Source organism: Capsicum annuum, chromosome 2 (genome assembly GCF_002878395.1).
Source record: "Capsicum annuum cultivar UCD-10X-F1 chromosome 2, UCD10Xv1.1, whole genome shotgun sequence".
NCBI classification, from domain to species: Eukaryota; Viridiplantae; Streptophyta; class Magnoliopsida; order Solanales; family Solanaceae; genus Capsicum; species Capsicum annuum.
Genome location: NC_061112.1, coordinates 133,992,060 through 134,011,047, shown reverse-complemented (window position 1 = coordinate 134,011,047; position 18,988 = coordinate 133,992,060). Strand labels below are relative to the sequence as shown.

The 18,988-nt window shown below is 37.0% G+C and overlaps 1 pseudogene; it reads left to right on the top strand.

Annotated features, from left to right (window-relative positions):
- Positions 1-18,598, top strand: part of LOC107858230 — a 33,183-nt pseudogene extending 14,585 nt beyond the window's left edge.
- The last annotated feature ends 390 nt before the right edge of the window (positions 18,599-18,988 follow it).

Sequence of the window (18,988 nt, the reverse complement as noted above, 5' to 3'; positions counted from 1 at the left end):
CTTCGCGTCTTTATCATCCATAATGATCTGGTGGTATCCGACATAGCAATCCACAAAAGAGGCAACCTCATATTTAGCACAGTTGTACAGTAAAATATGGATGTTGGGCAGTGGAAAACCATCTTTTGGACTTGCTCTATTCAAATCACGGTAATCAATACATATTCAAATTTTGCCATCTTTCTTTGGTATAGGAACAACATTGGATAACCACGTAGGATAAAGAGCCACTCGAATGACTTTGGCTTCAAGTTGTTTCATGATTTCCTCTTTGATTTTAATGCTTACATCAGTTTTAAACTTCCTCAACTTCTTTTTCACAGGGGGGAATATGGGATCAGTTGGCAATTTATGAGCCACTAATTCAGTGCTAAAACCAGGCATATCATCATAAGACCATGCAAAAACATCCTTATAATCAATTAATGCTTGAATCATTCCATCTTTTAGCTGTGGCAAAGCATGTACACTGATTTTAGTTTCCCTAACATCTTCTTGATTCCCTTGATTGATTGGCTCAGTTTCATTCAAATTAGGATTTGGCTTGTCTTCAAACTGTTCCAACTCTTTGCTCATTTCCTCTAGTGCCTCTTCTTCATCATATTCCCCCTCTTGCTTTATTATATCTTGATTAGTTTGGATTTTAAGATCAGGCTAAAAATTCCACATGCACGTCATGTCATTAGAATCAGCATAAAGAGAACTGTATAAAGAAAAAGACAAAATCAAAATATATTAGACACAAAATAAGGGGACATTGTATTTCATTAAAAGGAAAAGATAGAAGGGTTCAAACACAAATGACAACAGAATGTAAACAAGCTAAATTCTAAATTACAACCCTGGAATAACTCGAATAAATAGAAAGAAAAACAAAATGAACTACCAAAACTCCCTCCTGATGGGAGAGGAGTGACTTCCCAATTGTTGAGTTGGATCTCAGGACTTATGAACTGCATGCTTGCCTTACTGGTACCTTCTCCTGCTTCAACTATGTCAACATCCATCAACAGGTTCTGGAAGTCATCAACTAATTCAGCTTCAAATTCTACATGCTTTATGGCATCGCTCTTGACAAATGATTTATTGAGTAGCGGGATTGGGTAAGGGAGTGACCATGTTTCTTTTTTCTTTCCCTTGGCCTTCTTCAAATCTTCAGTCGTAGGTTCAAATCCCAGACCAAAAGTGCCTATGTTCTCTCTTGGATACATGGAAAGAACGATACTGTGCAGAGACACTCCCAAACCCTTCCATGGCACAAATCCAAAATTCAAAAGCTCACTCACCATCACAATAGAATCTGAAGACAATTGTGGTCCCAGAATAACCTGCCCTTCAACGATACAATTCACCGACACTATATCAAAAGTTTGATAGACAAATGTATCCTCTACATTGTTTGATTCAATAAGGGACGATGAAGAATCTTCATAGGCGGACAAATCCCCTTCACCATGAATAACCACTTCTTGCCTGTTATGCTCAAACTTGATCATTTGGTGCAATGTAGATGCAACCGCCTTGGCCTTGTGGATCCACGGTTTTCCCAACAATAGATTGTAAGAAGAGTCTATATTCAATACTTGAAACTCTATGGTGAATTCAACAGGCCCTATAATCAACATTAGTTCTATTTCGGCAATGGAGTTCAATTTTGCACCATCAAAAGCCCTGACACATACATTGTTGGGCCTGATCCTCTCAACAGCAATATTCAACTTTTGCAAAGTAGAAATAGGGCAGATATTTGCACTTGAACCTCCGTCAATCATGACATGAGTGACATAGAAATCTTTGCATTTCACCATAATGTAAAGACCTCGGTTATGACCCGTACCTTCAACAGGCAATTCATCATCAGAGAAGCTGATTCGATCGACCTTAAAGATTTTTCCAACTATTTTCTCAAGCTAATTTTCTGTAATCTCCCTAGGAACATATGCTTTATTTAATACCTTCAATATAATATCACGATGTTTTTTTGAATGCAACAACAAAGATAAGAGGGAAATTTGAGCAGGGGTTTTCTTCAACTGATCTATTATTGAATACTCTGGCAACTTTATATTTTTAAAAAATTCCTCAGCTTCTTCTTTGGTGATAGGTTTTTTGATAGATGAAGGTCCATTCACAATTGACTTGGACTTTCTTAAACTTTCAGGCACGAAATATTTTTCTGACCGAGTCAAACCCCCTACCTTATCTACATCTTCCACTACTTTTTTCCCTTGATAGGTTATCACAGTCCACTTATAGTTCCAGGGAACCTCTTTCATATCAACTATCGGAGGTTGGGTCACCGGTTTGAGAACAAAAGGCACTTTCAATGCTCCTTTCACCGTCAAGATAGGCTTACCCAGAGCTCCTATCACCGTCAACTTAGGCTTGTCTTGACTTAGACCAACATCTTTTCTGGCTCCTTGCACCATGATCACGGGTTTCTTTGTGCTTTCTTGGACTTTATCTTCTCCTATTCCTTCCTGGCTTAAAGACACTGCTTTCAATGAATCCGCCACATTTACTGATTTGTCCTTCTTAGTCTGTATTCTGAAAATAGGCTTATAACATATTGGCGACTCCTTGCCATCGTATATCAACTCCAACATATTGGTTTCAGCATGGGTTGGCAATGGATTCTAGTTAATGTTTGGAACTTCCGGGGCCTGGACCAGAATCTGATTTGCATCAATTAAATCTTGGATAGCTCTCTTCAAATGCCCGCATTTCTTGATATCGTGCCTCAGCATGTCGGAATAATACGCATATCTTAACAAATAATCAAGATTTCTCGGAGGTGGATTTGAAAGCCTTCCTTGAATTAGGCTCAAGACCTTCAACTTTCTCAACCTATCAAACAGACTGGCATACGACTCCCCAAGAGGTGTGAAATGATTTTTGACCACCTTCTCTTTCTTATACTCGGTCCTACGTTAGAAATCGGGTCTAGAGGGGTTTTGGTAATTTGGTGGAGCTGAAGGACGATTTTATGGAGATTGCCACACCATTGCGGGTAAGAGGGGGTTTGGGCATATGGTTGTGCACTATATATTGGGTACTGGGGTGGTGGAATGGAATATAAAGAAATATAAAGGGTTTGGTGGAGGGTAGTAATGGTGGTGAGGAATATATGGAGCTTGGGCATAGACTTGGGCTTAGGATTAGGGATAGGGGTAAGGCGATCTTTTGGGATAGGAATGGGTTTCAGCTATAATGGTCGCCACGTCCTCTTTCTTCTTTTTACCTCCGAACGTGCTAGATCCACCTTGAATTGCTTGTGTGGTGGCTTTCAACGCGGCAAAACTCACTATTCAGCTGGTCTTTATTCCGTCTTTGATCATCTCTCCCATTTTTAGGACTTCAATAAAAGACTTGCCCATTGCCGGAAGTAAATGTTGAAAATAGGTCTTATCCTGTTCCTGAATAAAGACCTCTACCAGCTTACTCTCCTTCATTGGAGGCTTCACCCTGGCAGCCTGTTCACCCCACCTTATCGTTTATTCCCTAAAGCCTTCAGTACTTTTCTTCTTCATGTTGACCAAGGATTTTTTGTCAGGAATCAGGTCGACATTATACTAAAAATATTGCACAAACTCAGAAGCTAAGTCATTCCAGTTGTTCCACTTATCGATATCTTGATCGACAAACCATTCTGAAGCCAGATCGAAAAGACTCTCGCCAAAGAAAGCCATGAGCAACTCTTCCCTTCACCCTGCAGCCCTCAATTGGTTGCAATAACATCTCAAGTGTGCCACGGGATCACCGTGCCCAGCATACTTCTCGAACTTGGGCATTTTAAAATCGAGGAGAAGGTTGACGTCTGGGAACATGCAAAGATCCTTGTAGAAAACACTCTTATAACCTCTAATCCCCTGTAAATTCCTCATGGTTTGTTCTAAACTCTCCAATTTCTGCGCCATGAGTTATAGTTCCTTTGTTGCAACAGGATTATCATTGAGTTCTGAACTTTTTTCCCTGGGATCCTGATCTGGGTCAATGAGTGAATTTTCAATCTCCCTACTAGCCATGGCAAGCTTTGCTTTTGATCTAGTGAAGTACGGATGACTAGCCAGAGTGCTACAAACCAACCACTTATCTGAAAGAACATGCTCATTAAAGATAAAATCCGTTAGGATTAGGCCACACAACAAGCATGGGAATCACATTGGTAAAATTGTCCTAGATTCATGTTCATTTCTAATAGTCTTTGAGGGTAGCGAGGTCATTTTAACATCATCCCGATCATTCTCCTACATTTAATTGCTTCTTTCCAATAACCACACCTCTTTTGATTTTGTTTTGTCTCCCTCATTTCTCTTTTCTTTTGCATCAGTCTCTTTCCTTCCTTTTCTTTCTCATCATCCTTTCTTTCTTTTCTTCTCTCGCTATCTACCTTTGTTTTATCATTCTTTATGGCTTTTGCTTTTATTTAAAAGAGGAAAAATAATGAAAAACAATGAAACAAAATGATTAGATCAAACCCAAAAGTAGGTTACCTACGTATCATGTTATACATGAATCAGATCTTGCATAGTTCGGGCAATGCATGCATAAACACCACAAAGTTGAAGTTTTTTTTATTTTTTTTTAGAAAGAACACACAAAAGGAAACAATTCCGCAACTTTACTACATTTCATAAAAGAGACAATAAAAACAAACTTCGAGTTTAAGAAATCTTAAAACTGATCAACAAAGAATAAACAACATTCTAGACCCATAAGATAACATGCGTAATACTCCTAGTAAAGACTCTTAACGTTTAAAACAAACTTGACCCCGACTCAACAAAGACACAACAATATAAGGATAAAAAAATAAAGGACTCAAACTAAATAAAAGATAAGAGTTGCTCCTTCACATTAGTGCATTGTGGGATGACCCTGGCTGAGATGGACCTATCTATGAAGTTCTCTTTCTCTCATTCAAACTCTGTAGTATATCCTGCAAAGACACCCTGATATTTGGGAAGAAGTTTCTAGCACGTATCCCCGCTTCATAGAGAGTGCACCTGAGAGATTGTTCGGACACCTTTCTACAATCTTGAGCAAATCTGATAACTGAACTCTCAGTGTCTTCATTTTGGCCCCCGCACTTTCATCATGACTGTCATCGACAATGCATTCTTCATGTATTCTTCCTCTAAGTTGCAAGGGCAATGGCCTACTAATACCCCGAGGTATGATTTGTAGCCAGATATCATATGTTTGAGTGTACCCTGGATTATCAAGACCTACTTTGAGAGTATCCACACTTAGCTTTATTGCGTGATTCCAGAATTTTTTGTATTTAATTTCGTCTAAGGCTTGATCCTTAAAATGCTCGACATCCTTCAGAAGGTCCATTTCCGGTGGAACGTTCTGCAGTCTACCCAACTGGCGCATTACCCTAAAAGAAGAGTACAGTCTGGTGCAATTGATTCCTAACAAGACTAAAAGAGGTTGCATCCGACAACCACATAAGATTATTTTTAGACAAAACCAGAGATAGGTCCACAGAATATTGTCTTCAGTTCTTAACTCAAGAAATTCAATCCAAGCATCAATCCCTATCTGCAGTGAGAACTTATCAAAACGCATTCTCTAATTCATGGCGTTCACTCGTTCAGGCATAAAATGATCAATCACATCTAACCTAATCAAAGAAGGATCATGCAAGTGCTCCATCATCCACAATTGCAATATTAGGTTGCTTCCCTCAAAGAATTTCATCCCACCCTTCACCTCGGTTAAAGCTTTATATATTTCTGCCAAGATCATAGGTACGAGTGTGAATGTTTCCCCTAGCTTTTTATGAAATAAGACCATCACTACAGTCTGTAAGCAAGTATTAACCTGTCTTTCATCTAATGGAAAGATGAAAATGCCCAACAAGGTGAGAGTGAAGACTTCTAGAGGACGTTTCTCCCAATTCTCCTTAGTTGTATAGAAATCATCCCAAAAGCAATCAAAACCGTCTAAAGGCCCAAACCGAGCATACAAATAATCAAAGGAGACCCAAGATTGGTTAAGGCACGTCAAGTGGTTATTGGCCTTTAAACCACAACCATGAAGAAACCGTGTGGGAGAATGAGTCCATGCCCGAATCATTGTTTTCTTAATGTAAGGCAACTTAAAGAAACCAGATATCTCTGCCAGAGTAGGCGTCATTTCACAATTTCCAAACCTAAACACCAAACAGCTTGGATCCCAAAAAGTTGATATAGCCTCAATCAGGTATGGGCGGGGCGTAAGCTCTAGGAGGGAAGTGAGAGTGCCTAACTTCTTTGCCAACCCCTGTTGCTTGACATAGTTAAACGTGCCCCACCATTTGATTAAATTTTTGGGCACCTTACCAATCATCTGGAGTCTGGACTTTGTGGACAGATCCATCCTGTAATAACACATAAGACATTATCTAAAAAATTTGACAGGAACGAAAGATTCCCAACCCTTGGGAATTTGACGCGGACATATGTCGAAGGGACAGACCACTTTATGACTCCAATTCACCGAACAGTATCACTGAATAAAATCAGCCTACTTGGCTAAGACCTTCTAATAGCACTAAATTATGAAGGGAAAGACCTAGGCTAAGGCTAAGACAAAGGCAAAAATAAAGATTACCGGACCCACCGAGGGTTGCCTACGTATCCCATCCCGAGGGACGGGAATCAGGTATGTTTAGTTCGTCCAGATTGGACAATTAAGGATTAATTAGACACTTCACATAACATTGACATCAACAACTATGAAAGAAAAATCTTTTTGGTATTTTTAAGAAAATGAGTGTGAAAGATAAAAAAATCTTTTTGAATTTTTGGATTGTGAAAAACAAAAGCCATAAAGAACTCTAAAACTACGAAACTCTTTTTTTTTACTCACTTTTTCATTACCTACACACTTTATTTCTAACACATCTTTTCCCCAAATCAGTCCGTCAAATGACCCTATTACCCACAAAGATGCAATATTTAGCACGTAGGGATGCGTCAGAGGTGAGTCTCCTACAAAGGACCAAATGGGACCCACTAGGTCACAATATGATGCACATAAGTATGACCTAAAGGCTGACCTACGCTGAGGTTTACTAACAAAGCTGTTCGGGGGAGCGTATGGTCGATAGTGGCTGCTTTAGATGTCCACCTACTCTATACCAGCCAACGGCTCTCCCCCTAAGATAAGAGTGACTCAACTATAGGTCGTGTACACAACATGTCCTACGGACTTGTTGCAGAAAAAATTACTCAGGTTATGCACATGATGCCAAATATAAAGTTGTAACACATAAATAAAAACTGTAAACAAAGAGCACAGAAACGCACAACAGTGATAACAACAAGACAAAAAATAATCACAAATAATTTTTATACACCCATAATGCCTAAAAAAGTTGATACGACTTCCACAAAAAATAAACTCGAATTCTGGAAAGGTTCGTTCCCCAGCAGAGTCGCCAGAGCTGTCATACCCCTTTTCTACCAAAAGATTGTGATTTTAAGTTCGAAAGGGTTTTATTATTAAAGTGACAAAATAAATTTTGTTTCGAAAAAAGGACTATTTTGCATTTTTATTATTATTTTTTTCTTTTTTATTCGGAGTCGCCACTTGGCATAATCCGGTGTGCCAAGTCACCTTTGGAAAATCCTTTTCAAAACTATTTTTGACTCTTTTAGACTGGTTTGCGAATAGAGATTCTGACTAAGGAATTCTGTTGACTAAGGGGAAGGTGTTAGGCACCCCTCGATCCCATGGTTTGACCACGGTCGCTTGGTGAAGCATATCGGCTAATTTGGCACTACAAATGTATAAACCACGCAAGACACGTAAAATAAACAAACCAACAAACAAAACAAAATGAGTCAAAAATATAGTGTCCAGTCCAAATTATACAGTCCAAAGATAAAAAATGCGAAAAACAAACCCTATCTAACCTACGCTAATCCTAACTACGCTCCTGTGCTTTACCCGATACCTCGGGCCTTCCTCACGAACGTCTTCCGCCAACATAGTACGTCAGGGCATTCCCTGGTGAATAAATACAATGTGTCTTGGACATTCCCCGGTTAAATGAATACATTTTGAATTAAATACGACAAGCTAGAAAGAAACATTCATACGCACATTCCAACATTCAATCGAAACAACAAATTCTAAAATTTGCCTACCTGAACCTATATTGCCTATCTGTTTCAACGTATCATAAATCCATCATATTCATGCTTATCCCGAATTGAACAAAATAACAACGAACCAAAATTTAACTACATTCAACTTTTAACAACTTCTTACTCCCCCCGAATTCCTTTCTGACAATAGCACAATTAAAATTAAACAAATTAGTTCCTCATACCCTTGGAATCATATCACCAAGCACATGATCATAATATCAACAATATCAGCAAACATCCAACAATCAGAACAGACAAACACATAATCATAGCCAATTCGAACAACCAAAATAAAGAACAGGAAATGGGTTTAAGAAATGGACCTCAATTGAACATTCTCATAGATAATAAGGAAGTCCAAAAACCAAAAATCCTCGAACAGAACCCCAACGACAAACAAAACCAATTCAATATCCCGAGACAAACAACTTATAGGATTTAGAAACGATCAGAACCTCCAAATGAAACCCCCAAAAAGCCGAACAGATTTCAAGATAAGGCTAAAAACCTCAATATGAAAACCAAGATCCAAACCCAGAAACGACAATCGATAGAACTCAAAACCCTGTTCTTGATGATGAACCACTAAAATAGAGGAACCCCCAGCTTAAAAAAAATCAAATAGAAAAACTAAACACTCGCACAACTCGAACTCCTGCGAGCTAGCGATGGCCAGAACTGACAGAAGTAGGTCAGATTCCAGCGAGCTTGGGTGTTTTCTAACTGGGGTCACCTGAAAATGTTTGAAAAATGGACTGTTCTGGCGAGATAATCGGTTCCCGATTTGAACTTTCTCGGAGACCAAAAGAGTACGATGAGCGTCAGCGAAATTGTCACCGGAATAGTGGCCAAACAACCAAATTTTTTTCTTTTCATTGGTTCTCACGCCATTTTTTGCTCTTCTTCCTTGTGATTTTTATTCTTCTATGTTCGTCGTGTGTTTGTGAGCTTTAATAGAGTGTATGTGTGTGGTGCATGAGAGTGAAAATTGAGAAGGTGGTGAGTGGATTTTCAATCAGTGAGTATGAGTATGGTCACTGTGAAGAAAAATGGAAGAAGGGTCTATGGTGGTGAAAAAACTGGAGCCCCTCTGAGTACCTTCTTTTTTTATGGTGATGATGGATGATGTCCCCCCCTCCTTAGTGTGTATTCTTTATATATATATATATATATATATATATATATATATATATATATCATAAAGTGAAAAAAAATGGTCCTTTTTTTCTTTTTCGTGTCTTTCCTGGAAATTTCCTCTCTATGTATATTTTCTTTGTGGCCAAGAAAAGGGAGGGGTCACGTGGGGTAGGGGTGAGAGTAGGGGTAAGGGGTGATGTGTCTTATTTTCATTGAAAGGCTTGTTAGGATGTTAAAAAGAATAAAAGTTTGTTAGGAATTTTGTTGAGAGTTATTTTTTTTTGTATTTTTGTGGGTTGTAATTACATGGGAGAGGGTATACGGTAGGATAAGGTATAAATGGGTAAAAAGTGCTATCGGGAAGGGACAAAATTACGTGTCTACAGTATTTTTCTTTAAAATATAAAAATTAATTAGTTATGTTTATATTTATTATTATTATCATTCTATTATCTTATTTATTTATTCATTTATTTTTATTTATTATTTATCTTTATGTATTATTATTAATTTTAGAGAAAAAGAATAGAATTTATTTTTAAATCTCAAATTTTCCCCCCTCCCCTTATCTGATGATTAATCGTTCCCCCCAAAAATTCTTTTATTTAAGGACTCTCAGACCAGAGAAAAAAAAGAGGACGTATTATTCTGCCTAGACTGCATAAAAAAAACAGAGTGAAGAAAGAAAAACACAGAGTAAAATCAGTACAAAAAAAACATTAGACAAAAGAAACAAAAAGAAGAAAGTCGAAGTTAAAGTTCCGTTCAAAGTTTTCAACAACGATTACTTTTCACTTTATTATCCTATTCAAGCAATCACAGATTTTATTCAATCTTGAATTTTTATTTTTTTTCGAATTGTTGTAAATTGAATCATAATATGATTGTTTTAGTGATATCATATGCAGTGAAGTATATATTTTTCATCCGTATATGACAAAAACGGAGTAAAAATTTACATAATAATTTACTAACTTAGACATACTTTCACAGATGTAGCAGCCTCCATATTTGCATTCATCAATTACACACACGAAACACAATTCACCCGCACAATATTACATATACGTTAATTGACTTCTTCGCAAACACTCATACACTTACACACACCTTCACAGTAGAAGAATGTGAGAAGGAAAAGAGAAGAAGAAAAGAAAAATCAGAAAATAGCAAAGAAAGATAGTATAAAAAAAATATTAGAATTTTTCCGGCGAATTGTCGCCGGAATTGTCATTTTTATCCGACAACCAATGAATCCGAATCATCGGGAAACCACTCAACACCGGCGAACTCCGGTGTCGCCTCCTTCATACTTGTCGGAACAACTTCTAAATTTGGCCGGATTTGACCGCTCGGCACTTTGCCGACAAGCTTTCAACCGCGCCATGAGCCAAGTGGCCCCGCCAGTCACTGCCGGTGCTTCCAGCCATCATCACTGTCGAAATTTCAGTGGCTATTCCCGCTGCTGCTCGCCGGAAAAACCCAAACCGTGCAACCCCTTTTTCCGGCGAATTAATTCGCTAGAATTCGTTAACACTGAAGCCATCATTCACCGATGACCCGTCGCCATCCCTCTCCTTTTTCCGTCATTACTCCGGCAGCCTCCACTGCTGCCATAAATACTGTAAAATCTATAAAAAAAATAATTTTTTTTGGAATATTGAATGTACGTAGAAGAGAGGATATCTTTATATTTATTTTATTATTGTTTCCTTTTAGGATAAGTACCTATGTCCCTATGTTTGTATATAATATAAAATTATTTTTTTATTTAATAATTAGTAAAAGTGGAATAAGAATAAATTTGATGCTAACAGATTTAATATTATTTGTATTTTGTTTAAAGTAGGTGTTGTTTGTCATTATGTTATTTGTTTTGTTTGGAGATTTGTGTTTGAATTATATTTTCATGAATTTTCGTATTTGTTTTATCTCATAATATATAAATTGACTTGTATCAATTTAAAGATAATAAATTTGGGGTTAATAATAAAATTAGCATAAAATAATAAATTTGTATATTTTATTTATTTTATTAATAGAGCATAATAATTCTACTTTAGTTTAGTTAATAGTTTTAAATGAATTTTGCATTAATTTATTACTAAGAATTTAGGAAAATTCTAGACAAGTTTAAAAATATTCATTTCGAATTAAGAATGCGGCATACGCATCTGTAATGCAAGGATGCAATAATCCACCTTGGTAAATATTTTTTCTAAATTATTTTTTATTGATTTATTTAATATCGAAGATAATAGACAAGTTTAAATATAATAAAAAATGAGCGAACTTAGGCCTTAACATAATTTATCCAAAATAGTTTAAGTCAAGATAAGTCAATAAAGCGATCGTGATAAAACCACGGGACTCGAGGGGTGCCTCACACCTTCCCCTTGGTTAACAGAATTCCTTACCTGGAATTCTGTTTTCGCAGACCATAATAAAGAGTCATTTCTTTTTTACTAGGGATTCAAAAAGGTGACTTGGAACACCCAAACTCAATTCCAAGTGACGACTCTGTAAATAAATAATCCCTATTCAAAACCGTCGCTTTAATTGGAAAAACCCTTCGACCTCGATAGCTGCGGGCGAAAAAGGGGTGTGACATCTGTGGCGACTCTGCTGGGAAATAATAAAAATTTGAACTTTTTATATTGACATGTACTTGCTTTAATTATTGTTGATTTTGTGTTTGTTGGCCTTATGTGCTACTTGTCGCTCATTTACCGCTTAGATATTGATTGAACTGTATTATATACTGTCTTCTCTTGCCCACCCCCTCTGAGTCTTTGAAATAGGATAGAAGGAATGCAGCGCATGCATCCTACTTTCTTTTTGAGATAGCCGAAGTGTCAAGGCACCTGGTGAAGGATATAGTCACACATGTTAGGCAGGGTTCGGATCTACAATGAAGGCGGTGTTGCCCTGCTACCGACCAAGTTGTCCCTCCCTAGCTCGAGTGTCCGCTCGGGTAAGCCAGTCTAGACACCTATCCCTATTAGGTTTAAACTTAGATGAACTGAAAACTCAGAATCTGGTTATCCCTATTAGGTGCCGCTTTATTTGCATCATATGCATTTGACTTAGCAGGACTCGACACAGGAGTCGGGTCTGTCTAGGACAGGTAACCTACTTTATAAAGACCAACACGTGCATCCTACATGCTCTTTGACATTTGTTGGAAGGCTATTTGTGTGTTGGCCAGATTTTAGGCAACATTAAAATGCAAGAGGTTAAATTATCGTCACATTTAGTGAATCATTTTTGAAAGAAAAATTTTATTTTAAAAAAGAGAAAAATTTTAGTAACATTGTTTTATGGTTTTTATGAACTACGAGGGTCTGATTCTCACTTTTTAGTGGGATAAGCAGGATGTCCTATCCGGGATACGACCCAATTTTGAAATAATAATAATAATATATTTATTCACAAATTTATTGAAGGATATTGTTGAAAAAATAATAAGAAGAAGAAAAAAATGATTATTTTCATGAATATTATTATCTTTATTTTACTTTTCCTTTTTATTTTTTAAAATTAATTTTAACATAAAAATCATAATAGCCTGAACCTTTAAGGGTCGTGAGCTGAATTTTCATAAAATAATAAAATATGTAAACATATATTTTAACAATCCTGAATCTTTAGGGGTCAAAAGGCTAAAAATTTTATACAACTTCATAAAACAATCATTCTTGTTTTCTTTATTTCTAAATCATTTTATTCTATTTTTATTCTTTTAAATGTACTTAGAGAGTACTGTCTCCAAATATAGAGTTAAAATTGTCTAGAAGTCTATTATTGCAAAGTTCTTGATAGAGTCGATTTAAATAGGTATTTTTCCTAAAAATATTATCATTCATGTTTCTCTCACTTTGATGTTTAATAAAATCATTCATTACATCTAGGTCCTAATTTAATGGTCTCACTGTTCTCGCGAGTCAAGTTAAAAATTCTTTTCAAAAATTAATGAATTAAATCCTGTGTAAGTCTAGACATTGATTAATCTCATGTCCTTATCAATAGGTATAAAATGTCTCCTTCTGTTCGTGGAAAACGTCCAAAGAGAAAGAGGAATGGGAGTGTACCGCTTCAGGTTATGGATTGTACCTCTTTGCAGCTTTGGTTGTGGTGGAACGAAATGGATAGATTTGATTATGACGAGATACATAAGTATTTGAATTTTTTGACAAGTATTATGACAATCAAGCCTAATAGAGAGGTGATTGATGCGTTACTAACCTTCAGGGACCCAAAGAACAATGTGTTTCATTTTTCGAATTTTGAATTGACTCCTACTGTAGAGGAGATAGCAGCGTATGTTGGATAATGCATCGGAAGAAACTTATAGCCCCAAGAATCATTTCGATAAACAGATTCTGCAAGCTCATGAACATACGAAACTCAAAAGAAGAATCAATGAAAAAAGGTTAGGTTTCCATGCAATTTTTGTATGACAGATATGGAAGACAAGAGGGGTTTGAAAAGTACGGTAAACAACTTTGTAATAAGGGGAGTTTTGAGGCTTGGAAAGTTCACAGACGATTTGTATTCATGAAAGCCTTTTTAGGCACTATGGTTTTCCTGAGGAGAGAAGAAAAAATTAATATTCATTTAGCGGGGGTGGTACAGATATTGATTAAGAAAGATTACACTATGGTACCAATGATACTGATAGATATCTATCGTGCTTTGACCGTTTGTCAGAAAGGAAAGAGTTTTTTTTAGGGATGTAATATCTTGTTACAGATGTGGATTGTGGAGCATCTCTACCGACATCCTACAATGACAAAATTTAATCCTGAAAGATTCAATCGCATCAAAGATTACGAAGAGAGGTTAGAGAAATATAAATGCCTAGAAAAAGTTAGATATTGAGATAAGCTTTTTCGTTCTATGATAGCAGATAAAATAACTTGGAATCTCTCTTGGTTCCCTTGGAGGCAAGTCATACATAGTTCTGTCATTCAGCTATTCTTATTATTAATGGGTATTAGGGGTGTTCAACCGTATATTCCATTGAGAGTTTTACGTCAATTAGGAAGACATCAAATAATTCCCATTACGAAAAATATGACCGAGTTTGTATTTGAGATCATACCAGAGATCCCACTTTCGGAGGATTTAGCCCAGCAGATTTGGGAGGGTTGCCATATCATGGGGATTGAAACGATGGTCATAGAGTATGAGAAAGGAAAAGTGCACCCAAATTACCGTGAATGGTTTGAAGAACAGTCGAGTCCGCCACTCAGACCAGAAAGATCGGTTAGGAGACCTATAGATCAGGAAGCTGCAATCAGGATAGGGATTGAGATAGTCATACGAGAACATCATGAGGCCAACCAAGCTTTGAGAGCAGAATTATAGCATCCCAGGGCAAAAATAGACGAATAACAAAGGGAATTAGCTGAAGAGAAAGCTAAATCAGCAGATATTGAGGTTGCACTTTGGGGACAAATCAAACTGGCTACCACTAGGGGGTCACACGTTTAGAACTTGCTACATCTCACCGAAAGCAACTGCAAGAAGTTGAAAAGGACATGCAAGAAGAATTTGATCGAGAGAGATCTCAGTGGATCCGTGAAAGAGGAATATTGCGAGAACAATTGGAGGTTGCTTCTGCTCATGAATAGCGTGCAAGAAAGATGGTTGATTTCCAAGATCAACATGCCCATGAATGGGATCAGGCCTTCAGTTTCCTTCGAGGGAAGGTCCACCATGTAGCACAGGATACTGCCAGAATGGGTTTGGATTATTAGCAGTTGGATCATGAGGACTTTTTGGCACAAGTACCAGCTTTCGCACAGCGTCTCACTACTTCATTGGAGGACATATACTTGAGCTTGGGAGGACATATTAAGCCGAAGTCTCCTTGAATGGATAGTTGTTTTCTTTGTCATAGTTTTTCATTTTCTATTTTAAAACTTCTTGTTTAGATGTTATGTCTTTTAGTTTTCAGGTGTTAGTTAGTAGGTTTTATTTTAGGAGTTGGGTCAGTTATTTTGTCGTATTTATATTATAGAATGTAATGAAGTTGACTGTTTATTTTTATATATATTACATATGTTTTACTTCACTTACTTTATTTATTTTCTTCAAATAAAAGACAAAATAATTATTTTGTTAAATTCCTCCCGAACTATGTAAGATCTGATTCATGTCCTGGCAGGATACGTAGGCAACCCTCCAAAGGGTTCGATCATAACTTTTGAAAAAATATGCGTAGAAAATCCAGGATGAAACACAAAGCCTTCCATGATAGGTTGGAAAATGCATAAAGAAGCATGACATATAACTTGGCATTATAATGTGTTAAAAATATAACACTCACCCGTTTGCTACTTGGTTACAGAAAAATAAAGTAAGTGGTGGTTGGTTTGTGGTTTAAACTGGCAACACATCCGTATAACACCCGATACAAGGGTAAAAGAAAAATGACCCGCAGAGAAGGTATAGGGTCTGATAGTGAAGAAGAGTAAAATCAGTTGATTTCATAGGAAGTAGCATCAATGGAAGAAATAAATTCATTAAAACAACAGATGGCAGAGATGTACCAAGCTTGGTTGAATGGACAAGCCCTATCTTCTTCAATCCCTGGACTTTCGACTTTGAATGATCCAAATTCTGACCCAGCTCAAACTAGTGATCCATTTTACCCACCAGGATTTGGCCCATTTGCTAATATGTCTGGCGTTGCTGGTACTTTTACCATGCACCCACCAAATTCGTCTGTCACAAATAACCCATTTTTTACTTTTGTAGCACCAGCTACTGCGGGTACTCAACAGACAGTACCAAAGAATATGCGGAAACCAAGTCATGATATATTGTATCCTCCTGAAATGACTTTTAAATCCCAAAATACACATTATCATGTTCATCAACACAATACTCCTATCATGATTGAGAAGATTGTTAAGAATGAGGAACAGGAGGAGATGGCTAGAAAAGTTAGAAGCTTGGAGTAGAGTATGAGAAATATGCAAGGATTAGGTGGACCAAAAAGTGTTTCATACAAGGATTTGTGTATGTGTCCTGATGTCCATTTGACGATAGGGTTCAAAATGCCAAAGTTTGACAAATACAAAGGACACGACGATCCTGTAGCTCATTTGAAAAAGTTTTGCAATCAATTATGGGGAGCAGGTGGAAAAGAAAGATTATTGATGGCTTACTTTGGAGAAAGCCTTACAGGGATGGCTTCTGAATGGTTCATTGACCAAGACATTTCCCGTTGGCACGTATGGAATGACATGGCTCAGGATTTCATTCAATAATTTCAATATAACATTGAGATAATGTCAGATCGCACTACGCTTACCAACATGAGAAAAAAAATGACTGAAAGTTTTCGAGAATATGCTATTAGATGGAGAGAAGAGGCTTCAAGAGTCAGACCATCAATAAAGGAATCTTATATGATTGATATCTTTTTGCAAGCACAAGAACCAGATTATTTCCATTACTTACTTTCTACAATTAGAAGCACATTTGCTGAAGTTATTAAAGTTGGAGAAATGGTAGAGAATGGAATAAAATTAGGAAAGATCATCAGCCAGGCTGCTTTGAAATCAACAACACAGGCCATTTAAAGTGGTGCAGGAAGTTTCAGGGGAAAGAAAAGAAAAGAAGATGTAGCAACTATCACAACAGGTCCACAACAAAATTGGAGAAGTGTGCGTCAAACATACGCACAAAATCCATTATATTTCGTTACATCCCCCCAATATCCTATTTATAATGCACAACCATATGCTTGGGCTCCTTCTTACCCGTAATGGCGTGCACCAGCAATCCAAAATCATCGACCAGTCCCGCAAGTTCAAAGAGGCCCTCCTAGGTCTAATTTTTGGCCTAGAGCAGAATTCAAAAGGGATAATATGGGCAAAGATAATTTTACCCCTATTGGAATATCTTACACCAGTTTATTTCATAGGCCGAGGAAAATAAATGTTATAAACCCAATTGAGAGAAGAATCCCAAATCCTCCTTTGAAGAACTTGGACTATTCTAGAAGATGTGAATATTGTTCTGATGCCCCAGGGCACGACACAGAGAAATGTTGGTATTTGAAAAGAGTTATTCAAGGGCAGATTGATACCCAACAGATCATGGTACAAATTCCAAATGCTCCAACTATTAATCAAAATCCGTTGCCAGATCATAATGAAGTAAACATGCTCGAAGTGATACCCAGTGGTAAAGATGTTATAATATCCTTCAAACCGATCATTAAAATTAAAATTGATTCAAAAAAATTAACAAATGTTGTAGATTTGACAAAAGAAAAACCTACAGAAATGGAGGTGGTGATAACAAATTCTGAATCATCAAATGTTCCCTTGATGGTGGGGAAAGAGATTTCAGAAAATGTTGGGTCAAGTCAAGTAAAGCCAAAACTCATTGTTCCTGGAAGACACCCTAAGCCTCTCTTAATCATAAAAGGATCTCCCGTAGCTCCCATTGTTATTAAACCAGTCTCACAGTTGCCTATGGTTAATAATAAGGCAGTTTCTTGGAATTATGATTGTGTTGTGATGATACACAAGGGGGAAAAAGTGATTAAAGATGTTAATGAAGTATGTGGATTAACTCGATCTGGAAGATGTTATGCCCCAGTAGAGTTAAGAAAGAATAAACAAAGAAATAAAGAACGAATGAAGTTCAAAAAACCTGTTACTGATGAAAAAGCTGAAGAATTCTTAAAGAAAATGAAATTACCAGAATATTCTGTTGTAGAACAGTTGAAGAAGACACCAGCACAGATTTCTTTATTGTCTTTCTTAATACATATAAAAGAACACAGCAAGTCTATAATGAAGATTCTTAACGAAGCATGTGTTCCCAGTGAGATTAAAGTGAATCGGCCAGAAAAAGTTGTTGAAAGGATCCTTGAAGTAATTAAGATTACTTTCTCAGATGATAAATTGCCTGTGGAAGGTACTGGACATAATAAGGGTCTCCATATTACTGTAAAATATGAGCATTCCATCGTCACTCTAGTGTTAATTGATGGAGGACCAGGCGCTAACATTTTTCCTATGTCAACTTTGCAAAATTTGAATGTTAATGTAGAAAGAATCTGACCTAACAATGTATGCATCAAAGGTTTTGACGGATCAAAAACTGATGCCATTGGTGAAATAGAACTTCTATTGACAATAGGGCCTGTGGATTTTGCTATGGATTTCCAAGTGCTGAACATTGATGCTTCATATAATATGTTATTGGAAAGGCCATGGATTCGTAGTGCTAAAGCAGTCGCATCAACATTGCATCAAATAGTCAATTTGAATGTGATAGGCAAGAGATAGTTGTTCATGGTGAAAGAGACTTATTCATGTATAAAGACTACTTTATTTCTTCCATCGAAGCAAATACTGCCAACGAAGTATTGATTCATCAAAGTTCTGAGGTAGTGGCTGTTTAGCATATCCTCGAGGGGAATCTCATCGCAAGACCACAATTAGCCTCTGCATCTGTTATGGTAGTAAATGAAATATTGAAGCACGGTTTCGAACTAGGGAAAGGTCTAGGGATGTTTTTGCAAGGCAGGGTTCATCCAGTAAACCTCCATGAGAACCTTGGTACTTTTGATTTGGGATACGTTCCCACTGCTGAAGATATAAAGAAGGTTAATAAGCATAATAAAGAGTCATGGACACTTACTAAACCGATACCGCCACTTCATGAATCCTTCATCA